Source organism: Halichoeres trimaculatus, unplaced genomic scaffold, assembly GCF_033239565.1.
Source record: "Halichoeres trimaculatus isolate MK-OKI-2021-1 unplaced genomic scaffold, fHalTri1.1 fHalTri1_scaffold_3, whole genome shotgun sequence".
In the NCBI taxonomy this organism is placed as follows: Eukaryota; Metazoa; Chordata; class Actinopteri; order Labriformes; family Labridae; genus Halichoeres; species Halichoeres trimaculatus.
Genome location: NW_027437181.1, coordinates 8,887,602 through 8,914,685, shown reverse-complemented (window position 1 = coordinate 8,914,685; position 27,084 = coordinate 8,887,602). Strand labels below are relative to the sequence as shown.

The window sequence follows — 27,084 nt, the reverse complement described above, 5'->3', positions numbered from 1 at the left end:
AGGCTGGAAGCAGCAGGGGTCTCTGTGGCAGCGGCGTTAATGTGTGCCAGACAGAAATAGCAGCATGTGAGTCACCACATTAACGGGGCGCTGACGAGGTCTCTCATCATCACAGTGCAAAGAGCACGCACTGAAATGCAAATCACAGACATGAAGGGAGGTAAAGATGGAGTCTGCTTCACTTATGTGCTAATGCATTATCTCCCATCATGCAGCGAGACGCAGGGCTATATAAGTTCACTTAAGAAATAATCACTTGGTATATCTGAAGGTTAAAAAGGAAAAGGAGGAGAGTTGATTGTAAAGACATCCAGAGAGTCAGGATGAGAGAAAAAACTGAAGACCTGAAATATATAAAATTATTGTGGAATAGGTGCCACTGAACAGAATAAGTTTTTCAAGAAAAAAATTCTTCATGAGAATTTAAATCATGCTCCTGATATTGATTGACCTGATCTGACCTTTACACTAAATAAAAACCTCCAGGGCGGGGATGATATGCTTTTCTCCTGATTCAATTCATACATTTTTTGGGGGACGGTATTCCAGAGTTTTGCAATTTATAGTTCACCAGACCAAGTGAAAAAGTTGAATGATGATGATGTCTACAGACTATCTGGAGCCATATTTCCCCCAAAAATGATAATCACATGTGAGTCATTTTGTGGGATTTATTCAGGGTATACAACATCTCAACTTTACTTTAACCCAGCTTATAAAAAACACCAAAAGTTAGGACTTAAAGTTGAAAAAAAAAAAAAAAACCACTTAAAAATTGTAAAACAAAAAATCCAGAGACAACTAAGATATTGTTGCGAATGGAGGAGGAAATAAAAACACTTTGCTTCTATACCCAAAGTTCCTGGGTCTTAGGAAAAAAAGGAGCTGGAGTTTAGACCAAAGACTTAATTTAGACCAAAGTTCCTACCATTGGAATGCAGAGTTCTTCACACAGTCCCTGGTTTCTGGGAAAAAATTCTGCAGTTCCTTTGGGCTATCAAACACTCAGATCACATGCATGGTGTCCATTTCAAGGTCATGAAGCTTAACTCCAACAATAAGAAAATATTTCTCTCTTCTGACTGGACCTGAGAGTGACCGGAACTGTTTTTATTTTTATTTTTCAGGTTCAAACACAGCAAATGTCTTAGTGATCTAACAGACACAACCCCACAGCAGGCCATGGTCTTTATTTAGGATCAGTCAGTCCAGATTCCACAGGAAGCCAACTGAGAGATGTCAAGATAGTTCCTCCTTGAGTCCACACCACCGTTTTATCATTCATGAATCAAATATACCTGACGTTGTTTCACTTCAACATGTGTCAAGTAGTTTGAGGTGTCTCCCTTCCAGGCAGCCTGTGTCTGCTCTTCATCTTGTTACGATGCTCAAGGCTGGATCCAGCTCACCTGTCTGTCAAAGCTGCGTTAAACTCAGGGTGAGTGACGTGACTGACAGAATAGGCCAGGTTTTATTTCCATAAATATCCAGAAGGTGCTGACTGAGTCTGGTTCTCTGTCAGACATCAGGCAGGATTGATCTGCAGCAGCTGACCAGCTTTCAAATTTGAAGAAGAAGAAGAAGAAGAAGAAGAAGAAGAAGAAGAAGAAGAAGAAGAAGAAGAAGAAGAAGAAGAAGAAGACATGAATATAAAGGCTAAAGTAAAAAAAAAAAAAAAAGAACGATGACTGTGGCTGCTCTAAGGTAACCATGTGTCTCTCTCATTCCTGCTGTTTGTCAAAGTCTTTTTGTTGATTTAGAGCTGATTAAAGGATAAAAAAGACAGAAATGTTGCTAAACACCCACCTCTAATCATGACTCACTGGGACAAGGGTCTGCAACTTGCAGCTCTGGAGCCTTACGCTGCTATTTGAGTCCTTTGAAGTGGCTCCTTGTAGCGTTCAAAAAATATTATTAAAATAAAGAATTATTGTTTTTCTTACGGTGGGGATTGATGGTTAAAGACATTTACACTAAATAACATCATGCATTAAGTTTTGTTGAATAAAATAGGCTCCACATCTTGCAATAAAGCCTGCCATCACTAACCTCAAGTTTTACACCCACTGGTGAGTTAACTAAATCTACAAAGTGAAAAATCTGGGAGAAAATACTTAGATTCTGTGTAGGGGGTGATTAATTTATCTGCCAGCATGCTGGCTTAATATAGAGTAAGTGCATTAGAAGTGGCAAGTCCTAAGAAAACAACGAAAAAAAATGATGACTTGAGCAATAATAATATGTGTTATGAAATTCAAGTGAAATTTCAAAGTTTGAAAATTTTTGTGAATTTATTAAATTTCATTTTTTTGGAAATATTCAAAATGTCAAAAATTTGATAATAAAAAATAATTTAAAAATGTAAAAATAATTTTATTAAGATTAAAAAAAATGTTTAAAATATATTAAATTGTTAAAAAATGTTTTTTTAAGTTTTGTTTGAAATGTCCAATATTTGCTGAAAATTTCAGAGATTTATACAGACCAATCTATGCCTTAATCTGTGAATATTTTCATTTTCACACCTTGCTGAGAGTGCGGTTGGCCAAAACTGTGTTATTATTTGCACTGATTTTCTATTCTGAACCAACTGGCTTTCACTTTGTGATGGTGCCAGAGCTAAAAGCACAGCCACCCACACTCTGACTCTTCAGCAGTAATATTTCTCTTTCATTCACACCTGTTAAACGTATTCAATTGAACTGGCCAGACTGAATAAAATCAGCCTTACTCTACATGAAACATATCAACACATGAGAAGCTCTTATGTCACACAGACTCTCCTGCTGTTCTCTTGCTGGTCTGGTTAGTGTTCTCCAGCCTGTTAGAGTGCCCCCTGTGTGTGTGTGTGTGTGTGTGTGTGTGTGTGTGTGTGTGTGTGTGTGTGTGTGTGTGTGTGTGTGTGTGTGTGTGTGTGTGTGTGTGTGTGTGTGTGTGTGTGTGAGTGTGTTTTTCCTGCAGAGCGTGTCAGCGTGCTGTCTGCTCCTGTTAGTGCTGACGTCTGACAGCCATGACAGTGCAGACATCAACTGAGGGCAGCTTATTAAGAGGAGGGACAGGAAGAGGCTGCAGAGAGGGTTAACAGGGCAGCAGTTTGTGTGTGTGTTTTGCATGCATTATGGACCCTTCCCAGAATAAACCAGAACATTAGCAGCAGAAAGTTGCCTGATTTGCGAGCTGTCCCCGCCTCAGGGTCAAAGATCAGCTCTGTAAAAACAGCAAGGTGTCGCTCACACAGCACGTTAAACTGACCTCATTAGATCCTCTGCTCTTACTACGGTGTCATCATGTGGCCGTTTTTCTTCTGCTTCCTGGATAATGTTGCACAAATATTTGGTAATACTCCATTTTGACTGGGAGGAAATCCAAACTCCTGAATGCACACAATACATAAGATGTTATTCTGCAGAAACGATGCTGTTAAGAACCCAGCCTCCGTCTTTTCTCAGCTCATCATCCCCCACAAAGCAGGGATGTTTTTTTTAGGTTTGAACTCGCTTTGATTTAGTCGTGGAAATCCATGAAAAACTTTCCGACTCGGGGCTCCAGTGTAACGAGAGACATCATTGTCCGTGTTAGAGCAGGAGAGGACGGCTGTGTGGGCAGGCGGAGGCAGACGCAGCGACCCTGCAGCCTTTAGATGAAGCATGTTATCAGAGTCGGGGTCAGAGAAAGAGCAGCTGGTGGTTTTGTTGCCTGCAGGCTCTCATTCTGCCTCCGCTGAGATTCAGCTGCAGCTCCACCACATGATGGAGCGGCCATCGCCTCCGGGTCGCCTAGTACAATGTGAAAAGTTTTCAAGGCTGATTCCAGCTGCTTTTACCTCCAAAGAACTAAAGAAGATCACATATGGAGCTTAAAATTGGATATTAAAGGGTCAGTCCACCTCATTTTCATGTTATATTCTCTGAAGTGTGACCTAGCTGTGCATACTGTAAAGTGCATGGGGGGATTCTATCAGAGCAGCTGAGGCCAGTTTGATATGATGCGGTTTCAGTCAGCTGTTCCAGTAGTAGTTAAGGGATTACTGACCTCAATAATTGGCTTATTTTTGATAATAAATTTGTTGGTTAGTTGGAAAAGGTTTTCAGAGCAGAAAATCTGTTGTCATTTAGGATTCTTGAAAGCTCTCTTTTTGTGCATTTTAGCATTTTCAGCACTTTGTGTTGATTAGAAGGCAGGTAAATGTATTAAAAAGTCAACAGGTGCCATATGCACAATGAAATGATCATTTCACCTTAACATTATATATAATTATAAAATGCTATAGGTTTCTGACATTTTAGTAGATGAAAAGATATCATCAATCAATAAATTAGTGGGCACTTTACTCTCAAATTTCATCAAAAGCTCCTTTCCAGCTTCTGTCATTCTTTTTTCTTCAACCAAACCTTGTACCTTCTCTTGTGTGTTGTCTCCTGTCTCCTCCCCATCCAGTTTTCCTTAAATAAAGGCACAATTTCACACTTCTGCTTGTGTTTTTGAGGTTTGGACTTTCTGATGTCTCAACTAAAATTTGAGCGGTTGATTGTATCACCAAAAGATAAAGTCTTGGTGCAAAGCATCTCATTTAGCAATTGACTCCTACATTCACACTGGATCCGCCTTAGGGATAGGGTTCAGAGCTCGGACATCCAGGGAAGGCTCATAGAGCTGCTGCTCCTCTGCATTGAGAGGAGCCAAATGAGGTTGTTCGGGATCTGGTGAGGATGCCTCCTGGACATCTTCCTGGGGAGGAGGAGACCCCGGGGTAGACCCAGGACACGGTGGAGAGATTTAATCTCTTGACCGGTCTGGAAGCGCCTTGGTGTCCCCCCAAAGGAGCTGGTGGAAGTGGGACCAGGATAAGAGATGGAAAATGAAATGAAAACTAAGACAAAAATAAGCTCACAGTGTTACAGCCGTGAGCAGCTGTTGGTGGCACGCGCTGGAGACGGTCTACAGCGCCTGCTGTTTGAATGAAATGATTGACTAGAGTGGTTTCATTCTTCTTGAACTCTACCGTTGCAAGAGCATATTTATAAAAAGTTTAATGTCATCTTGCCCAGTCATTTTTTGTTTGTTAGAAAATCATTTTTTTCTGGATTATCAGTTACTTTTATTTGGTCTACAGTCACACTTTTGGATCCCTTTTCATGTTTGTTTGACTTTATGTTTTATCACCCAATTTCACCTCAGATTTTTTTTTTCTTTAATTCCATTATTAATTGTTTTAGCCTACACCCTTCTTTTTATTGAACAGGTGTATTTGGGCTGTGGATAGAACATCAAACAGGATGAGACTGAGGAGTAACATGCAGGAAAGGGGCAGCAGGTTGGATTCCAACCAGGACAGAACCCTTGAGGGTTAACCTCCTGGGGTGCCGAGTCAAACCCTCAGGTCATACCAGCATCTCAAGCTTCACCATTCCATCTTATCACATTAAAATGAAGTATGAGTGATTGTTTTGGCATTTAAATACAGAGCTTTATGGGACAGATTCACTTTTGGGACCAGCATCCAGTGGCAGCTAACGGAACTGCATTTTTTTTTTGTACCCTGATACTGACTTTGTGTTTTCAGTCTAGATTGTGCTGCTTAAAACTCTCCCTCAGGTTGAACAGAGTTTTGTTTTTATTGATTTCATCATGTGGTCCAGTCATTGTTTGGTAATTCATAAATTTGTGACACACAATACCACCAAATTTACTGCAGGGAAATGTTATCATGTCACCTGTAGTTGGAGTTTTTGTTGAAAGCTGGCATATCATGGGGCTCTATAGGAATTGGCTCACTTTTGGAGTAGGTTCCAGTGGCCACACAAGGAACTGCAGCTTTTGGACCTCCATTTTTTTTCTGTTTCCTTTTTTCTTTTTTTTTTTCTAATTTCTCAGCTGTTAAGCAGCAAACTGTAGATCAGTTCTGCACTGGGTTAAAAAGCTGGATGACCCCTGAGAAGTTTTAGAAACTTGGATATTTATTTTTCACTTTTCAGTTCTTTCAGGGGAGCTCGATTTATTTCTCTAACAAAGAGGAAATAAAGTCAGGACTCTCAGCAGCTGGCAGAGCATGTAAGTGTTGAGTCATCTCCATCGATCAGTGGACCTATGATCCCCCACAGATGAATTATGGTATGTTTGCTCTGCAGGAACTCATAAAGCTGCGTAGTTCCAGGTGAATATATAACATCTGATTGCCGATAATAGATTCTCAGCAGAACCTCTGACCCGCTCCAGCGTCCTGAAGCGGACTCTGTGTATCTGAATGTTCAGTGTGTAGGCAGCCCGAGCCCAGAGAAACAGACAGAAGAGCTCTTGTGTGTTTATGTGTGTGTGTGTGTGTGAGAGAGAGAGAGAGAGAGAGTCGGAGAGAGAGAGTCTGTAAACTGCGGGTCTATTGTCATATTATTTATACAGTGTGTGTGGGTGGGCAGCAGAGAGCCAGAGGGCAGCACATGTTTACACTGACAGAGATGCAGAGAGATCCTCTCAAACACTGATCCCTCTGCTGGATGAATTTAAAGGAGCTCAGCGGTGCTTGTCCTTAACACAAGGTTCTGCCTTTCAGTCGCTGTGTGAGAGATTTTTAACGTCAGGGTTTTGATGACTGCGCTGCTGCATCTTTGAATGGTTCGTGATGAATTTGAGAGGATGATGATAGTCCTGTAGGTTTTCAGGGCTGTATTGATAAGCCTCTTATTGATCTTATGTTTACATTGAACAGATAAGGAGCCAAACCAGGCTGTCATCTGTTATCTGATCAGACTTCTCACGATGATGATAGCGTTATTCATCATTGCAGATGTTTCAGAGCAGCAAAATTACATTCAAGTTACATCCTGTCCAAGGACATACGATGACAGTCAGGGGGAAAGGAGAGGAGCGGGAGAACTGGGGGGCAGCAGTGCACAGTGCCCCACCCAGATGAGAAAAGGGAATACAAGAGGCGAGTAGAGGAGAAAAAAAAAGCCAATTCCAGGCTCTGCTGTCTAAGAAGAGGGCAAAGTTTGAGATTTGGAAAAAAAAACACCTCAGCTTTATAAGCACATAAACAACTAACAAAAAACTCAAGGACTTGCACATGTCACATGTCAAACCAAGGGGCGCACATGCAGCCTCACTTGCGTATGCATCAACAATGAAAGGGTTTTTGAAGGTCAGCATTACATTTGTACTTACACAAAACAATCTGAGTTTGCGAAAAAAAAAAAAAAAAAAAAAAAAACTCTTTGGGCCAGTGTGGCGACAGGAAGTCAACATGAACATCCTACTTTGATAAGTTATCCATCTGAATTCCAAAGTTTATCAGTTCACTTGCTCAACTTAACTGTCACTGATTAAAACAGGGTCATGTGATCACTGCCCTCTTTATTTTTGTTTGTGTTCAGAATGAGGCGATGCTTCTCACACCAAGCCTGCAATGAGACAACCTAACAAGATAAGAGTGTAATCTGTACTGCATTTTTTAACAGTAGAGAGTACCATGTACCTTGACTTGTTGAGACCTGTCAGTCAAGAGGATGTAGAACCATCTAACGGTGACAGGGTTCACCTTTGGATTGAGGAGCTTCCCAGCAACACTTCATAACTCTACAAGTTAATACCACACTCGAGTTTGACACTTGCTGTAGGTTATACTAGAAGTAAAGTTCTTCTCTGTAACCTCCTGTGGAACTACTATCTTGGCAAACTTAAATATTGGATTGGTATAGGCAGATATTCAATACTACTAAATGTGCTCGGGGCATCCCTAGGAGAAATAATATGACGCACAAGGATAAAGATGTGTTTTATTAGCCTTGAAAAAGCAACGATGGCACAGTGGAACTCGTGGTGTCTATCATCCTCAGTGTTTGCATTGGATGCTGCTGAAACATTTAACATGTCAGCATTTAACAGGCACAAAATATGTTTTAGTTGAACGATCCAGAATCTTCTTTATACATATTATATATGAAAAGTTTTGCTCCAGATGTGTTCAAGGACGGTCAGACTTTTTCTCTCCTGACACTGAAGCTGTATGGTTCATCTTCCACTGCAGGGAGTGTGGGATCGATGAAGCAGATCAGACTCAGGGGCCAGAGAGTTCAGACTTTCCTTGAAAACAGAAGGAAGAGGGGGGAAGAGCGGTGGTGCAGCAGGTGCGAGAAGGAAACCTGATTCCTCACCTCTGCCCTCTGCTGTCCACTAACTCCTCTCACTCCTCTTCATCTTCCTCCTCTTCCTCCTCCAACAGACACTTTTTAAGTTCAGCCATGAAGGCGATCCTTCCTCTCCTCCACCTCCTTGTTTATGTGATACCAGCCTGCAGTAACGCCTCCTCTGCGGGCCTGTAAAGCTGACCTCTGACCCCATAACAAGGAGGGAAGTGTTGATGTTAAATTGTGTAGTTGTCTGGAGGACAGTCACCTGATCCTCTCGCTCCAGCTCAGCTCTCAGCCGGAGAGAGCAGCAGGCAGTAAACCTGAAGTTGTGTTCCTGGAGTAAATTGCAGAAAGTGTCGTTGACCTGCTGACCTCTGTTTGTTAAAACCTGGTTTTATACCACTGGAGGATTATTGGCTCACACTGTGGTGCCTCTTTCCTCTCTGTGCTGGATGTAAAAAGTTAAAGAGATGGCTAAGATTTCTGCACTTGCTCTGTCACAGTCTTGTGTTGATCAAACCAGACTTTATGCAGCCAGTCAGAGCGTCTTGACCTGTTTGGTGCACATGTTACATGGTTTAAAGGCGCCACATTTTTTAATACTACACTAGTAGAGCAAAAGCTATAGCCATTCCTTTTTGTGCAAATGAATTCCTGGATATCAAAAACTACTGCTGCTATCTCTGAGCTCATAAACAATTGATGAGTTGTAAATAATAACAAAGGCAATGAATATCAAGTTGCACATAAAAATAATGTATAGACTCATTAAATATTTCTTCTTCCTCTGAATTATAACTCATAACCCAGCAAGAGTGTTAGATGGTGCGTGAGTCTGCAGAGATTCTTCTCTTTGCATCTTAACATTTTCACAGCATCAGTCACCGAGCAGTGTGAATCTCTCTGTTTTTACTTATTTACTTGTTTATCTGACAAATGCATGAAACATTGCTTCATGAAGTATGCAAAGTGGATGCCAGACATATGTGCAGGCGTCTAGCCAATGTGGATCAGACAGAGAGAGCTTCAGGTGTGTCAGAGAGCAGAGCAAAGACACGCAGCACTGCAGTGACATTAACTTTTTTTCTTTCTTTTTTTTTGCAAGTAACCAACATCGGCACACTCTGTTTCTTCTCAATTAGTCTATGCACAGTCCAGATGGGGTTTAGTGAGAAGTTACTGGCAGGGCTTGACATGAACTTTTCAGCTCACTAACCACTGTGGCTAGTTGTTTCCCAGAGTTACTAGCCACTCAGCATTTTCACTAGCCACAATTTTGTTGTTGGCTAATTATGTTAAATATGATTAAAGCTGACTATGACATGCCAAAGTTTACTTGAAACAGATTTAGAGCCCTTTTAAAAGTAAATGACCCCTGTGCAGACTCAAATTAAGACTACATAAGTGTTTAACGCTACAGGTCATTACCAGGTATTCAGCTCTGATAACGTTGAGTGTATCTGAAAATATGCAGTCCATTAAGAAAAAGTTGGAAAAGTAGTAGTTTATTATTGTGTATAATAAAAGTGGCAAAGGGAAAAAGAATATTACTTAAAAAGACAAAAACTTAACTGAAAAAACTAGCATGTGACTGTCTGTTTAGATATTTATTTACAACAGTAACTTTTTTGCATAATAAGTACCACATTTTCTGGACTAAGTCTCTCCAGAGTAGAAGTCACATCAGCCAAAAAATGTACAAAAATAAAATAATACCCACTTGACTATACTTCACATTTACTCTGAATTATTTGGTATATTTACTGCATGTCCAGAAAAAACATTCAATTTTGATAAGAAAGTATGTATTTAATATCGGGTTTAAATATTTGTCTTACGGCACCTCATATCTCTGACTATACTTAAGTTTCGGTTTCGCTTTCCCTCTCAACCAACCCCAGTGGATAGACCAGTGCAGTGTAGGGTCAGATAAGCTTCATTAGATAAACGTCCTCACTTTTATTATTTAAGGGAGTTTAAGCACTAGTTTGTGACTCAAATACCAAAAACTGTTTACAACTAAGACCAAAGAAAAAGACACAAGGGAACTTTTATTTATCTAAATCACATTATCCATCGCTACACACCGGGAGCTGTCAGGATGTCCAAGCTGCAGTTGGAGTCTGAGCTCCTGTCAGCAATGATGTCAGCAAAAGGCTTCATGGATGGACCAATGAGCAAACTCGGTGTGCAGGTAGTGCTCATGGGAGTTGTTTTGTTGTAGTCTTACAGTGCAATTAAGTATTTCAGATACTGTTTCAGAAAACTACAATTAAATAATTCAACCCGCCAAAGTGGCCAGTGGGAGTGGGGATGTCAGCCGCTGCTGAAATTTACCCACATTTGACAGGTTGGCGAGTGTTGATGTCAAGCTCTGGTTGATGGGAAAACTTTGGTTTAGTTTGAGAAATTTTTAAGAAATCTTATTTTGTGCTTCAGTTTTTTTTAATTTTCAGTCATAGAAGAGTCTTTGTTGCTGAAAAACAATCAGACAAGAACTATTGGTTTCCTCTCTGTCCAACAACCACTCCATAAAAGAGGGAGAGAAAACCACAGGTCCAAGTACCCGTAAGGGGTTAAAAGGATTCTTTTGGCCATTTCTTCTCTTGTTTGTTTCCATGGAGCTAAAAGGACCTGTGAAAAAAGGACGGGCAAAGTAGTCCATGGATAGGTGGATGTTTATTATTCCTAATGACCTGAGATTATCATACTGATACTGATGTATCAGAGGGCAATCTCTTTTCTCTGCAGCGCTTCAGAAATTAGTCATCAGGACAAAAATCTATAACGTTCTCAGAGATCCAAGCCAAGCCAAGTGATCTGACTCACTGGAATAAACTTAAGTGGTGGTTGTGTTTATCATAGCTGTCTTTGGTGCATGGTATATTCCTGCTAAATGCAGAGTAACCCCTGAAAAAAGAGTGAGTGGATGGAGGTAGAGCTATCTCAGATCTCTGCACACAGTTTACATTTCAGGCGCAGTTTGCAGGCGTTCCTGGCACGGCTCATGTGTGCTGTGGAGTTTCCCCCGAGGCGCTGGTTTTAGATAGAGTGTGACTTGTTTCCAGAGTGGAGATAAGAGCAGTAGAGGTGCACAGGGTTCTCAGGCTCCCCGCTGATCCTCTCCACTGATCTCTGGACGTAATGAAGCGTCTTTCAGCGGAGCTTCGTTAGCTCAGGCATGCAGCGTGCTCCAACTGGTTCTCTCCGCGCTCTCTGACTGTGTGCTCTGTAATTACAGAGAGCTACACTCTCCCATGATGCAACTGTTAATATGGAAAGCACCTTCCTGCCTCCAGGCACAGAAAAACAGAGGATTAACCAGCGGATGAGAGCGTGTTTTGCAAATACAGATCTGTGAGTGAATACCTGCTCATGGCAGGAGCTCCAGGTGTTTGTTTAACTTCACACAAACCAGGTCAGAGTGTGTCGAAGTTCCAGTATAAAAGAAGTGGTTATACATTAAACCAGGAGCTTGATTTAGAGGAGCTGGACCTGGGATTAGTCACAGTTTGACTGAATTTAATGAGACAAATTCTGTTTGAAACGTTGCTGATTACAAAGAGCTGGAAGTTTGGTGGAAGAGCAAACCTGAGATCTTACAGGAAGAAGTCTCTTATGTTCTTTTTATCTTCTTCATTCTACGAAAATGAAACACAACCAGAGTCTTGAACAGGCCAAATAAAACATGGGCTTGTTTCATACTTTTAAGCCATCTTTGAAATGATCTTCTGTCCACTGACGGACAGTTTCATGAAGTTCATTTATCTGCATGTGGAAGCAGTTCACAAGAGACTAAACCTTTGTTTTGGAAAGGTTTCAGTTTCTGTTTGTTGTTTGAGAAATACTCGAGATGGCTTTGGTTACATGAAGAGTAAGGATTCAAGTAATGAGCAGGAAGGAAAATAGTTTGATAGAAATACTTCTCAGGAACTTCTAGGCTGTCCTTTCAGATACAGTTTAGCTAATTCATTCACGGTGTAGAGTTAAAGCTGAAGGCTTAAGGCTTCTTAGAGCCCAATTTTTAACAATAACCTGAAATGTAATTTAAAAAAAAGTGAATAATCCCCAAAATTTGGGGGGGTTGTTTAAAGTCTGGCTCTAACAAATAATTTATTAACATTGCAGTGTACTAGGGATGCACCCTCGGATCCTGGTATGATTTATGGACCCACCCAGCCCCTTAGAGCTGGATTGGGTATTGTTAGGAAAGGATCAATCCGAACTTGACACAATGGCTAAACTATGACTATAAACTATATTTAGTCTACACAGTATAAAAGTTTACACTTTAGTAATTTCTATACATTCTGGGGCATTGTTTTTACCAAACTGATACATTTAAATATTTTACAGTTTAGATAAATATCAACTTAAGTAATTCCACATGTACTCATTTTTTGTCTTTAACTCAAAATTTTACCAGTCTTAGGGTATGCAGGTTATTATTTTAAAACTGGTTTCGATCAATACTCAAAGCCCAGGTTTCAGTAGTGGGACCAGAAAAGTTGGATTGTTGCATCTCTCCTGCGTACCATACAGAAACAATAACAAGGAAGGATATAGGTAGACGTTAGAGGACAGGGCTTATGTTGACTATGTGCTTCTGCATAAGCGAAGGTTGCTGCTCCTAGTGGTTACTGGGTCTGTCCTTCTGCACTATGCCGATCTACTACGTACTCAAAAGCATCGATTCAACGTAAAAGTAAAAACACAGGCATTAAGTTTTACTTACAGCTCAGGTTGCTGCTTCCATTGGATGTATTTCATGTTTTTTTATTCTAGCTGGCTTTCCACTTCACTTTGTAGTTAAGTAGCTGGCAAGCTTCAAATTGATGCAACACAACAGATAAACATTACTACTGACATGATGCACAGTGGTGCATCCTCGGTAGGAATTGATCAGGCTTTAGATCCCGCCTCAATTTTCCTCAAATTGCCCAACTTTGAGAAAGAGCTATGCAGAAAAATGGATTACCAGGCTAAAGCATTATCAGTTATCTAAATATCTGCATGCATCTTATAACTGATCTCAGGTGAAATTTATCAACCTGGGCTTTAAATTTCAGAACCAGAAAAAATTGCTGACAGAAAAGAGATAAAAAAACTGCTAAATCAAAAAGTGCCTGAGCCTTATTTTTTATTCAAAACCTGGAAATGCATCTAAATCAGCCCCTGTGCCAACAAAAACTTCAAAATAATGTTAAAAAATGATGTTCCGGTCTAATGATGAGAATGAAAAATAGCAAAAACATGCAAGAAGTCTGTTTGAAGTGTGTGAGCGTGTGTGTGTGTAACTGGACGTCTTTCCTCCTGGTATTGTTGACTCCAGTTGACGGTTCATTGGTCAAAGTGAACAAAGCCTCTGCTCCTCATGAAGGAAACTGAATCCAAACCCTTTTTTTGCCCTCAAAGACTTTTGCATTCCTCAGCTTTGAAAAAAACCCCACAAAGCTCCTCTCTATTATTCCTGACTGTATGTAAGGTGACACCTCGCCTTTCTCCCTGTTATTTCTCCCTCTCTTCCTCCTCTCTTCTCTCAGACGGGGCTAAACTCGCTTCAGTTACAGCCCAGAGAGGAGAGGAGAAGAGAGAAAGGAGAGGGGGCTGAAACCAGAGCTGCTCCCTCTGAGGTGGATTTGTGGCGTGTTTGTGCACGAGGAGGAGGAGCAGTGGGAGGAGAGCGGGCAGAGGGGAGGAAAGGAGGGCAAGAAGCAGCAACAGAGGGTGAAGAAGTGGGACAAAAGTCTGCAGAGAGAGAAAAGAGAGTGGAGTTTATTGTTGGAGCTGGAGAGCTTTAAAAGAGACAGACTAGGAGAAGGAGGAGGAGGAGGACATGAAGAGAAGGAAGACTCGCTCAGCCGGGCAGCCGAACTTGGACTTGTAACGGCGTGTTTGGATCTCACTGAGCAGGGAAGGAAGTCTCCAGGTGGGACAGGGCGAAGGTCGCTGCTACTGCTGGTTAGTGGGTCACTGTGTGCACGTGTTGCTCAAAGGTTTGACTTCTTTCTGTTCAACTTCTTGTGATCAAGTAGCACAGATATTGGCATTAGAATTTTATTAAAAGTAGACAAGCTGACTGAAAGTGCAGTCTTTAATTTCCTCAGTCTCCAGAGTCCCTGTGGAGGATACCTCTTTTACAAAGCTAACTGAGTCTCACCTCGTATTATACTATTAAACATATCCATCTCACTTCAAATCCAGAATCAGTAAAGAGGAACGAGGGAACAGACTCAGCTGTCATGTGTGAAGCACTTGAATGGGAACTTTCTCTTGTCTGCTTCACTTTCATCCACCAGACTCTGAAATCTCTGTCGCTCACATTCAGAAATCACCAGATTTAAATCAATGCAGCCGTACTCCATCCATCAAACAGTCATTTTCCGAGCCTGTTTTGTCCGACTCATTCAGCTTTAATCTAGTTTCTTTGGATTTATGTCAGGAGTAATCCTGTCTCAGAGGCCATGCTAATGTTTGTGTTGAGTTTAAACGCTGCCTGTTGCTGTACACTGACGTTGCTGTGTGTGTGTGTATTTATGCAGGGTGTGCATGGGTGTGCACGTAAACCAAAGCACGATACGCCCGCTGTTCACACACAGTAACATTCACGACAAAGACTGTTTCCAGATCTTGTTTTACCAAGGACCAGATCTTGGTAGCTTTAGCCAAACTAAGAACTTTAGTGTTGTAATGTACCTGTTGAGTTACATGCTTCTTAGAGAGATCAGATGCAGAATGCTCTCTTTACCCCTTGTGAGTTGCTTTCTCTACAGACCTGCTAACTGAAACTTTCTCGCAGTACCTCAAACTCAAATTTATTTATACATTATCTTTCACACAGTCAAGCATGCAGCACACAGTTTTTCACAAAAATAAAGAAAAAGGTAATACAATGAAAAAAAAGAAACAAGGAAGACAGTGGTCAAAAACGTATCTAAAGATGAGACACTGGTATGGTCTGGAAGTCAAACTGCATGCCCCATGAGGCAGCGCTCTTCTTTTTCACTGTACTTTTCCTTGTTCAAGACAACTTTTTACTCGATACAATGAAATGAGGTAAGGTATGAATTAACATTCAGGTAGAGCTACAGTTTGAAACATGACAACAAGCAAACTTTGTCCGTTTGTACCGTAGTTTAGTAGTCGGCTATTTTTAGCGCTATTCACAGCCCGGTGCTCTGAGATGTGTCTGGGTAAAGTTAGTTAATTCTGGTTCTGTCCTACCAGAGCTCATCTACCAACTCTAACCTCACCAAGCAGAACAAACATATTCTGTCTCTTCATTTTATGGATACACTCTCAAGTTTGAACAGACCACTGCAGAATAACTGCCACATGTGGGTTGGAATGAACATTATCACAAACTGTTTAACCCATGTTTTAGCCTTTAGCTCGTGCGATATCACTCTCCTGTTTCTGGTCTCTGTTTCTGTTTCTTTCTTCTGGTCTTTTGTCCTTTTTCTGTCTAACAGTTAGGCTTCACTGTCCACCATTACTACAAAATTTATCACGGAAATCATTTAAAGCAGAGAAAAATACAGATCCCTCTTCTCACTGCTAAACTTTGTCATGGTGGTGTTGTCATTGAGACTTTGATGTGTCATGAATCAATCTGCTCGACCCAATTTTGTATTAAGGTTCCACCTAAAGTGACAGTAGCTTGTGAGCACAAAAGGGTCCTATTAAGTCTGATCCTTTATTTGTCAAGGTTTGACCCTCCTTTTTGCACACAACAAACTTCTTCTTTTCTTTTCCATTGGGTGAATTTTGCAGTGACACTCACTAAATACATAAAACAAGTATCTCACTGGCTTCTCTGTTCTGTGCTGCTTCCATGGAAGAAGACAGGCTTCTTTTGTAAGTATAAAACGCTGATTCTAAGTGAACAAACTAAATGATTTTTTGATTTGTGTAATTTTACACTCATTTAAACTTACTAATTGTTTTTTTTTTTCAATCCATTTCTTCCTCTATGTCAATTTAACAGACTTCATCAAGCCTGTAGCTTCTGCAGAGTTGCACAAGCAGTGCTTCTTTAGATGGATTCAAATGTTGAGAACAGGTGCAACTTGTTGTTCTTACTTATTATCCACTTAAGAATTTGTAGTTATTTGAAGGAAACTTGTAAGTGAAGTAGATATGAGAAAAGCATGTTAATTTCTCAACATATCTCACCTTTAATTGCTGATAAATGAAGTGAAAAATGAAGAGTGCGAATGTGTGAAAGGTGTGAACAGTGTGGGTGGGGAAAGAATATTTTCAGGTACAGCTTTGTTCCTAAAGTCCTAATTGTTCTGAGTTCTTAGCATTTTTCTCTTAACTTCACAAATCTGTGCTGGCCTATATTTACCTCTTGCTTTGAAGATGTTATTATGAAGCTGGTTTGCTTCTAATTTTCTTCAGAGGACGACAGGAGGTGTGTGTTTTTATGTCTAATGAGCTGCTTTGCTGGTTTTATACTCACCTGCTGAGTTTGGTGGAATTGGTTCATATCTCAAAAGTTTGTGTCAAGTCCCCCTTCAGAAATAAACTGTGCACTTCGGGAAACAGTGGTTAAATGCTATTGCAGTACTTGGTGTTTCTAAAAAATAACCACAAAAGTATGTTAACACAGCTGAAATATCATGATAAAATTGTATGGTGAGGCTTGTGTTTGTCTTTGACTTATGGTTCAGATTTTAGCATACTGTAGTTATTTCTTTAAGCTAACTCCCACACAGTCTAAACTGGTGGCATGCACACACATAGACATGTTTATCTTGTTTTAACCAGCCAAGAGGGCAGTTCAGTGTCTTTGGGATCCCAAGAGGGCCCTTAAGCACACATTGTGCTCCAAGAAAGTACTTAATTGCGCAGTTTGGTTCCCTAACAGGCACTTTAGAATGCATTTTGACCCCAAGAGCTCAAGCACATGTTTGGCTCCCAAACCGGCAAGCTGGCATGCATTTTGACTCCAAAAGGATCGAAGCACACATTTGGCTCTCAAATAGGTAAATTAGAATACTTTTGACCCCAAGAGACCTCAAGCAGTGTTATGGCTCCCAAACAGGCACTCTAACACATATTTTGACCCCGAGAGGCCCTTAGTGTACCTTTGCTCCCAAATAGGCGCTTGGCTCGCATGTGTTTTGACCCCTAGTGGGGTTTTGTGTTACTTTGCGCCCAAACAGGTATTTTAGCATACATTTTAGCCCCAAGAGGACTTAAGTAGGCATTTGATCTCCAATTTGGGCATCAAGAAAGCACTTTTGTGTGTGTTTTGGCTCCCAATCAGGCAAGTTTTGACCCCAAGCATACACTTGCATTTTGACCCCAAGAAGGCTTTGGCAAGCATTTGACCTCCAATTGGGGCACCAAGAAAGCACTTTAGTGTGTGTTTTTGCTCCCAAAAAGGCACTGTAGCACACATTTGACCTCCAAATGGGCACTTAACTGCATGTTTTGGCTCCTAGGAAGGCGCTTAAGCATGGGTTTTGACCCCAAACAAGCATTTTGGAATGCATTTTGGCCCCCAAGAGGGCACTTTATCAGGGTTTCAGCTCCCAAGCAGGTTATTTGGTGTGCGTTTTGTCTCAAAAGTGGACACTATAGCACGCATGCACACCACTGATCTAGACGATAAGTAGACAGAGATTTAACTCTGAATGATTTTAAGGAGCAGAGTTAACTCCTGCACACATATCAAAACATCTCTGCCTCACAGATCCATGAGTTAAATCTGAAAGCTTCATCCTCAGCGGTTTAAGGGTTAAACTGTGTGATAAACTGAGTGTCAAATGAGAAATCTGGTCCAGGTCATCTGTGGCTCAGCGGGAGAGAGAAAGAGGATGGTGTATCATGGTGGATTCCTGCCTGTGGCTGTGGGACTGCAGGGAAATGTAATGAAAGGTCTTCCCCGGTCACTAATCCCACCTCAGCTTACTCTGATAAATCACAAAGAAATACATGAATAACCCTTCCCCGAGCAGCCAGCACAGCCGCAGCACGGCAGATTAAGTCCAGCATGCTCCGTGACCTGAAGGAATGAAATTAAAATCAGGGCAGGAGCGTGTACGGAGCGTGTAGCAGGGAATCATAAAATACAGAAACACGTCTTCATCACTGGCGAGATGACGGGTTAGATTTGACTCGTGATGTAAGATTCATTTCTGTGCCATCCCTGGATTAACCTGCTGCTCGCTCAGAGAAAGCTAACACCTTCAGTACTCTGTGCTTTCTCTGCTTAAACTTGGACCCGGATATCCTGTGTGGTTATTTGATTTATTGGATTACTTTTTATGAAGTAATACTCTGGAGACCTGATGATGCAGTGCACCCTTCTTACAGTGAGCAATATTCACTAATATTGGTTATATTCAAACAAAGAACGTGGGATTATTTTGAGTGTACTTCAGAGCTGATGTCGAGCAGAGCATCCGACATCCATATCCTACATCCATAAACTACTAAAAGATGAGAACAGACTGACAAGACAGAAAACTCAGCTGTTTTTTTGCATAAATTTGGTCTTATACGTCTGTCATTGTCTTGTATCCATGGATTTTAACGCAGGTGAGGTTTGCATGGTTGTGTGTTTCTGGAGGGGTGGGGTCAGTGAGGTCAATAGAGAATCCAAGTGGAGTTGATTACTCATCTCCATCCTTATCTCCGTCCTCCTCTAATGCAGGAAGTGCCAGCTGATTATTCCCTTAATCAGAGCTATCTCCTGTGTGATTAGCTGGCTGCTAAAGAGCCCTTCAGTCTGAATGGGGACACGGCCGCCGGACCCGAGCGCTTCTTTCAGCTCCTAATTGCATTATCATACTGGACGTTCCCCCCTGTAGCCCGAACAAGCAGAGGCACAGCGAGGGGGGACGACCACGGGAATCAAATACATTTTCTGTTTATCAGAGAGTCTCGAAGTTTAATCCACTAATCAAAATAAGGGGAAAATGGGGTAGATTTTTACAGCATTTAATGCAAAATGAGATAAGTGTCGACCCTTCCATTGATTGGACCAGCCATCACAGCCCTCTGTGTGGCTGTTGGTTGTAAATCTTTCCTTTAGTCGTTCAAATCCCAGAGTAATGGTAAAAATCAGGCGTGTTCAGACAGATCTGACTTCCCCTTTAAGCTCAGATGTGCTCTGCAGTCAATTATTACTTCAAACCTCAGTGGATAACAGAGCAACCTTCACTTTAACTTTGGAAACTTTCCCTTTGCTCTGCTTGGTGTCTGAATGAAAGTAAATGAGTCAGAGGATAAGTGTTTGAGAGGTCTGTCTAAGAACAGGCTGATTGTTCTCCCTCTCTCTGTTATCCTTTAATTTACAGCCATTAGACCAACTTATTTGTTGTGCTCACACCCACGCAGCCCCGGCCGTCCCTTCAGTGCTGTCCTCAGCTCTGATTAGACGACCAAGGGGGCTGCAGAGCGCTGCAGTCCTCCAGCGCCTCCTCCATATAACACCAGCCGGCTCTTTTGTTTTTACGGCTACAATTAGAACCCAGAAGTGTAAGCGTTTTGTGCAGCTCCTGCAGAATCAACAAAAGCTGACTATTAAAGTCCTCTTTAGTGGCCCTGTCCCTCACTTTTATCTCCTGGAGGGCTTTATGAGGGTTTGAGGCTGAAAGGCCAATACACCTCCACATCCCACAACTCAGCCCAGACCTTATTTACGAACTCCTTTCTCTCCTCTTTTGTGCTGTTTCATCTCCCCTCGATTGCCTAAATCTTCTTTTATTTTCTCCTCCATGTCCCCCAGCTTCTGCATCTTTCATTTTCTTATCTCCCTCTGTCTCCCGCCCTCCTCTTTATTTTCTTTTCTTCATTATTCGCCTTTTTTCCTCTTCTTATTTGTCTTATCTGTCCCTCATTCTTCACCTCCTGTCACCTCATCCTCTGCTTTTCCCATCTCGTCCTTTGTCACTTTTTCTCTGCTCTCAGCACTTTTTGACACTCTTAACAACATACAGCGCATATATCCACTTCACTAATTAACTCATAAATCATCTCTCTGAGCTCTGACAGTTTAAACCTCAGTCAGACGGCTCGTAGCGTGGCGCTCATGTGCAGGAGATAACGGCTGCCTGCTGTTACTGTGACTTTCATGTCTTCTGGTTCAGGCTGTAACTGCAAAAAAGTCCCCAAAATGAACCAACCCTCTGTCTGAAATGCTTCATTTCAGCTGCTGTCTCTTTAAGACTTCCCCACTCCATAAACCCCCTTCCCTCTGATTGGCCAGCCCTCCGGAGGCTTGTTAGGGGCGAAGCTGTGGACACAACTTGTCCTCATTTTTTTTTAGAATGGAGTGTTTTGATCAGTTTACAGACAGATTCAGGCATTTTTTTAACATATGGATATGTAGATTGAAAATTAGCACACACTCAGTCTGAACATCCAGCTTTGGTACTTTATTTAACAGCTGCTTTTGACTCTGTAGATCATGGATCCTCTCAGCATGACTGGAGCAGTGTGTGGGCATTACAGGCTCTGCTCTCTCTTGGTTCCTATCCTACCTCTCTGATCAGTTTCCCTGTGCAGCTAGGAGATTACACCACAGCCTCAGCCGGTCTCACCTCTGGGGTCCCCCAAGGCTCCATCCTTCGGGGCTGATCTTTCTTTATGCTGCCATTGGGGTTAATCTTCAAGAAGTACATTAAACCCCATTTCCATCAAGCCATCTGGTTTAGATCAGTACAATTTGGTATGGGTTGGCTTTGTTAAGCTTGGTCCTGTTTGTGTTTCCAGAGCCAACCGTGCCCCCTCGTGGTGGGCGGCCTGTAAGCTGGATGCCGATCAGTTAAATAACAGTGTGACACCATAGCAGTGTGACACAGTGTACCGTGTTAAGAAGAAAAACGCAACACTATAAACATAGAGAAACCATGGGAAACATCCAGCAGTTCGTCTTCATTGCAAGTGCCATGTGGCCCTTTGGTACAAAGTGCAGTAAAGTTTTGTTTCAGAAAAGACTGTGTGGCACGTGGAAAAATACAGCCGCTGTCGCACATTAAATGACAACTCTTTTGACCAATCAACGGTCTGCAGTGTTGGAGCTCCACCTTCCAGGATTGGATCAGTTTAGTCTGGCACCTCTACGGAGAGGTCCCAAAAAGTGGAATGGGCCGTCCCACTTTTTGGGGGATCTGTCCTGGGATTACTCAGTGGAAACGTAATAAAATGCATGCTGTGCTGAGACGAACCAAACTGAACCGCTTGGTGGAAACGGGGCTATATGTCCTTTCATTGTTATGCTGATGTTCAGATCTACCTTTCTTTAACTTCTAAATCCACTGATTTTGTAAAGACTTTGCTCGACTGTCTAAATGATTTTTTGTCCTGGAGGGCTGCAAACTGTCTGCACTAAAATGGAAAAAAAAAAAAAAAGCGGGGGGGGGGGGGGCAATCATTGTGACTGGATGTGGTCCAGCAGATATTCCAGTTGATTTTTGGGGTACTATCATCACCTGTAAGGAATCTTGATGTAATTTTTGACGACAGGCTGAAATTTGATCACAAGGTTACCTCAGTCGTCAAAAACAGCTTGGATCGTTTGAGGATTTCATCAAAAGTAAAGGGGTTACCTGCCATAGAGAGACTTTGAAACTGTAATCCATGCTTTTGTTAACACAAGACTGGATTACTCTAACTCACTATATTTTGGCCTGGACCACTCACTCCTGCAGTGCCTTTCAGCTGGTGGAAACCATCCTGGCTGGGACAGCACCAAAAAGTTTAGCGTCAGGAACTCCCCCTCAGGATGTGATCCATCTGAAAGAGAAGGGCTGATGTCGCACACTAAATAAAAATTCAAACAGGATTTTGAGGCTTAGAGAGCGACAGTGATGTTTGCTGCTGATGCTGATCTAAGAATAGCGTCTAAGCTCTGGGGTCTTACAGAGAGGATCAGAGTGTGACGTTGGTCCTGAGTTTGGCATCAGGGGAAGATCATAAAATTCAAACAGGATTTTCCAGGAATGCTGTCAGTGAGTTAAGATTAATCTTCTCATTATGATTTGATGTCTGGATGGTATGAGAAGAAATGATGATTATGAGGATGGAGGGCAGGAAGATTACCTTCAAAGGAGCCAGAAAAGCAGATTGAACAACACCTCAGCCTGTATTTGTTAGTTGATTCTTTTTCAAAGCTTTGTTATTGTCAAGTCTAAAGTGAAACACTTCCATCACATCCTCTTCACCATAAAATCACAAAACTGCATTTTTAGTGTTTTTGTGGAAGTGTTTGATTTTTGCAGAGCTGCAGAAGTGAAATGAAGTGCAACATGCTTCATGTGCACTTACGCTCAAACAGGTCTCCATGACATTTACACACATGGGGAGGTGTGACTAAGGGCAAAGCCCCTTTTTCACCAAGTGGTTCAGTTTGGGACATCTCGATATGGCGTATATTTTGTGGCGTTTTCTTTGACTAAAACCAAAACAGGTCCCCAAATTACCGACCCGTACTGTCCCACTTTTTCTTACCCTTCTGATAGATATACCGATCAGACCCCCAGTAGGTAGAGCTAGAAACACTGCAGCCCATTGATTGGTGAAAATAATCCTCACTTCCCATGTGACAGCAGTAATACAGAACACATAACCCTGCCATGTTTAAATCTCCAGTAGACTTTGTGAAGATAACTTTTTTTTTTATTTGGAAAATAGCATCACCAAACAGAACTGTGATGCATTTTTCTTCTTCATTGAATTTGATAGCGAGGCAGACTGTGTCACACTGCTATGCTGTCGTGCTATTACGTAGCTGTAGCATACACGCCACTTACCAAGAAGGGCACGGTTGGCTATGGAAATGCAAACAGGATCAGGCTTTACAGATCCAACCTGTACCAAACTTGACTAATCCATACCGGAAGTCAGGGGAATGTTATCAATACCATGGAAACTCGGGGTGGGCGATATAGCCTCCAGTAGCATCCATTATGAACTGGAACTGGGCTGCATGGCGCTCACGTTTTATGTGTGATGCTGATGTAGGGTTCGGATATTTGGCTCGACCACATGTCTGTCGTAAAGGCAACAAATTCCACCGGTGCTAACGTAGCTTCTACATCCTCCTCAAGTGTCTTCATAGCCTGGTTGTATTTGGCCATGTGTTTCAGCTTTAGGTGGTGGAACATGTTTGTGGTATTGCCAGCCTTTCCGATAACAGTTCTCATGCACATTTTGCATTAAATGTGTTTTGTGGCTTGTCTGATCTCTGGTAGCCAAACCATCTCCACATTACTGAGGTAGCTCCCCTGTTCTAGGCACTAAATCCCCATGTGAGGACAGAGTTGATGCTGCTACTTTCACTCTCAGCCATTGCTGTTTTGTACACAGCAGGGAGCGTCATGCATCATTGCGCCTCTGCACTGTAAATATCGCAAAATAACGATGAATAAAATGACCTGAGAGATGAGAACAGAGCATAAATCTTTAAATCTGCCAGGATCTGCTGGACACAGTCTCCCCGATGTCACCCATCTTTCTCAGAAACTATTTTTTTTGAAGCAGATCGGCTCTTGTGGCCATATTGGAAGTGAGAGGAAGTGGGCTTCTGGTACTTCCAGAGCTAACCTCTAGCAGAAACTTGAGAAACAACAGATTTTAGCACTTCCACATTGCCTCATTTTCTTCAACTGGAGGTTGCCGCTTGGTTTTACATTAGAGCTTTCAAAATACAAACTAGAAGCCACGTCCTGCCTCCAGAGACTCATCCTCGTCCCCTGGACCTCGAGCTTCATGCTTTGATTTAGGAATTAATAACTTTTGGAATTTCCAGAACAGAGCTTCTGGAGTTTTTTCTGGAGTTCAATTTTTGTGGCACACTGAAGTGGAGATGACTTGATGATTCTACAGTTAGTCAAGTTACTTAATCCTGCAAAATAATTATCTTTGTGCAGGTAAAAGGTAGCACTTATGTAAATGTATAGATGAGTCTTGTGTGGCTCTGAATAGCTGAATTTATTCAAACCTCTCTGTGTGTTGTCATCCCAGTGTTATATCAGGTGTTTGTGAAACCTGACAGATGTTTGTGATGATAGCTGAACAGGAGGAATAGGGTCAGTGTGTTTTTACTCCGGTCGGTTGGGATTGCTCAGAGTCTTTTCATAAAGCAGAGTGAGAGACGACCTGCGGGCTGTGCAGACTAAATGAGTGTGTCACACAGAGCTGTGTGTGTGTTTGTGTGTGTGTTGTCTGAGCTTTATTATGAAGCTGATTCAGCTGCTGTGGAGAGAAAAGCGCCTCAGTGGCAGAGCGTCCTGACAGAGACGTATGGAGCTGCTGTGGGTCATTATGAAGACGAGTTACGCTTACTCCTATCCTCCGTTTCTGTTTCTGTTTCTGTTGGAGTCAGTAAAAGTGGTTCTCCAAAGTCAACAGCTCCTTTATTTGTTTGATTTAGTTTGAATTATTGTTCAGAGAGCTGTAGACTGAAGTCTCACCTCTCTGCGTCTCATTCCTGCCTCCAGACCTCTGTGTCTGTTTTATTTAATCTCTGAAGGCCGCCTGTGTTGAGTCTTTTTCTCTTGCTGTTTTTCATCACGGTTATCTGCTCTCCTCTGTGTCCTCCAGCTGCTCTTAGAAATAAAACTCACCAAACAAAGTTCACAAAGTCTCTCACAGACTCCACAAGGCCACTAAGAGAAAGGCTTTTGTTTTGTATTTTTCTTATTGAAGTCGTTTTTTTTTTTAATGGATGAAAAATAATCAATTTTCAGAGGGTTTAAAAAGCATTTACTAACAGGAGTTTTTAATGAAATCCTTGGAATTTGACGACAAGAATCCGACAATTAGTTCTGATTAAAGTGAAATCTCACACTTCAGTTGCTTCGTTTCTAATGACTCGCTCTCACACACTGAGTCCTTTTCTGCAGCCAAAACAAAAAGTGACATTTGAAAACAAGTTTTCCATCAACAGAAATGTCAGTTAGGTCTGCAGGACACACGGTGGTTGGAGGCCGTGTCCTGCAGTGCATTTGCCTGAGAGGTGGGGCTAAATTGTTGTTCCCCTGCTAATAAAATATCAGGAGAACTTTCTGTTTTAATGTCACCTAGAAGACCTCAATCATCCAGTGCAGCCAGGAAGATAAATACCAGGTACAGAGATCATGTGCTTTGATCATGTCCACCAAAAGTGAAAATATAAAAGCTTTGTAAAAGTAGACTTCCCCAACTTTATGAGACATTTATTCACTTATTTATTTACAAATAAAGTCTCACTCATTTGCAGAGTGTGGCTAACACTAGCAGAGCTAGCACCTCCAGCTTGTAGTTCTCCTTGCAGGTTAATGTCCACATTTCCTCGGCTGGTTCCTCATAAGTCTGATTACTGCGACTGTTTACATCCAGGTAGTAGAGCATTAAGCTTGAAGTATTATATAGTAGCCATCTACTGCAGCTACCGGCTAGTGGCATGTTGCTGCTCCACGACATCAGTGGTTCACAAAGTGGGGTCACTAAATCCATTATTATGAAAATATAGACAAAAGAGATTTTAAATTTGATTTAAAACTATGCAAACTGAACATATTGTATCTGTTTCCATGTTTCTTTGTTGAAGACCCCCAAGGTGACCAAACCAAGATAATTATAGTACCACTGGAGGCTTGACAGGGCCACAAGCTTGAAAATGACATCATTAAAGCAGCTTCACTCCCCAGTGCAGCTATTTTTTAAGCCGAAAATTCTCTGTCCCACACCTCTAAAAATTTCAGACTTCCACACAGAGACCAAACCAGAGCTCCTAGTGTCTGAAGTACAAAAATCTTAGCATTTATGTGATTCATCACACAGAGATCACAGTGTGATTTAAAAAAAAAAAGAAAAAAAAAAGAAAATAAAATAAAAGCCTGGCGTGAGATTCACAGCCTTACTCGGCAAAGAAGAGGAATTGGCAGAAAAAGTGTTGTAAACAGAGTAAAGAACTTCTTCTACTCTAGTTTAATACTGTGGTAGATGTGTATTTGCGACCCAGCCCAACTGATAAAGGAGGACTTAAATGAAGGATTTAGATTTTAAAAGAATATATCCCAATTTAAAATCAGAAAACAAAAACCCATATCTAATTCTTGTTTTTTACTTTAACGTTGCGTCAAATCCTATTAGAGGATGTTTGACCTCAAGTGTGACACATTAAACTTACAGCACAGCTTTGAAAAGCTGCTAAAGATTTTGAAGACAAATGAAAAAGTTTTCCTCTGGCCTGTCTCAGTCTTTTCCCCATAGTCTTTTCATAAAGTTTTTGCAAGAAGACAGAGTGAGCAGATGTGTGAACGCAGCAGGTAGTGCTGGGAAGAGTTTGATGATGTCCAGAACTCACAGTCGTCGTGCAATCAGTGCAACATTGAAGCATGCAAAGAAGCTGCTTCACAGTCTCTCTGCACGCTAGCATGTCTTCTTTTCTTTTGTTGATTCTGAAAAACCTTTGATTACACACGGCATCCACGAATATAAAAGCTTCTAACAGTTAAAACAGCAATCACCACTTTCACTCCCTGTCTGTTAAGAAAACTTTGGGCTATGAGGGACATGTGTGAACTAGAAAAGCAATTTCTGAAGAAATTGCGCTGTGAATGCAGAATGCTGAAGCAGCTTGCGCTCAACTGCTAATGCAACGAAAGCTGAACCTGAATGACTGAAGATATGTCTGAAAATGGCTGAATGAAGTCTTAAAATGCTTGCGCTGAACTGCTAAAGCAAAATTCTGAACAAGAATGGCTAAAGTTATGTCTGAAATCATTTGAATTAAGTCTTGAAAAGCTTGTGCTCAACTGCAAAAGCAGAATGCTAAACATGAATGACTGAATTTATGTTTGAAAATGGTTGAAATAATTCATGAAAAGCTGGCACTCAACTGCTAATGCAGAATGCTAAATTAACCTGCTATGAACTCTTGGATGAAAGGAAATTAATGGATGAATCAATTAAATGGATAAATGAATTTAAAGTTGAAATGGCTGCATCTTTTCAAAAT

The 27,084-nt window shown here is 41.5% G+C and overlaps 1 protein-coding gene across 2 annotated transcripts in view; it reads left to right on the top strand.

The window, feature by feature from the left end:
* large2 (LARGE xylosyl- and glucuronyltransferase 2) overlaps positions 1-27,084 on the top strand; it is a 116,573-nt gene that overhangs the window by 54,763 nt on the left and 34,726 nt on the right. The window contains exon 1 of one of the 2 annotated variants that reach the window (XM_074666486.1): positions 14,007-14,119. The exons of the other annotated variant lie outside the window; for it this stretch is intronic. The gene's annotated coding sequence lies outside the window, so the exon portion shown is untranslated. Of the gene's footprint in view, positions 1-14,006; positions 14,120-27,084 lie in introns of those variants that run through there. 2 annotated transcript variants of the gene reach the window in all.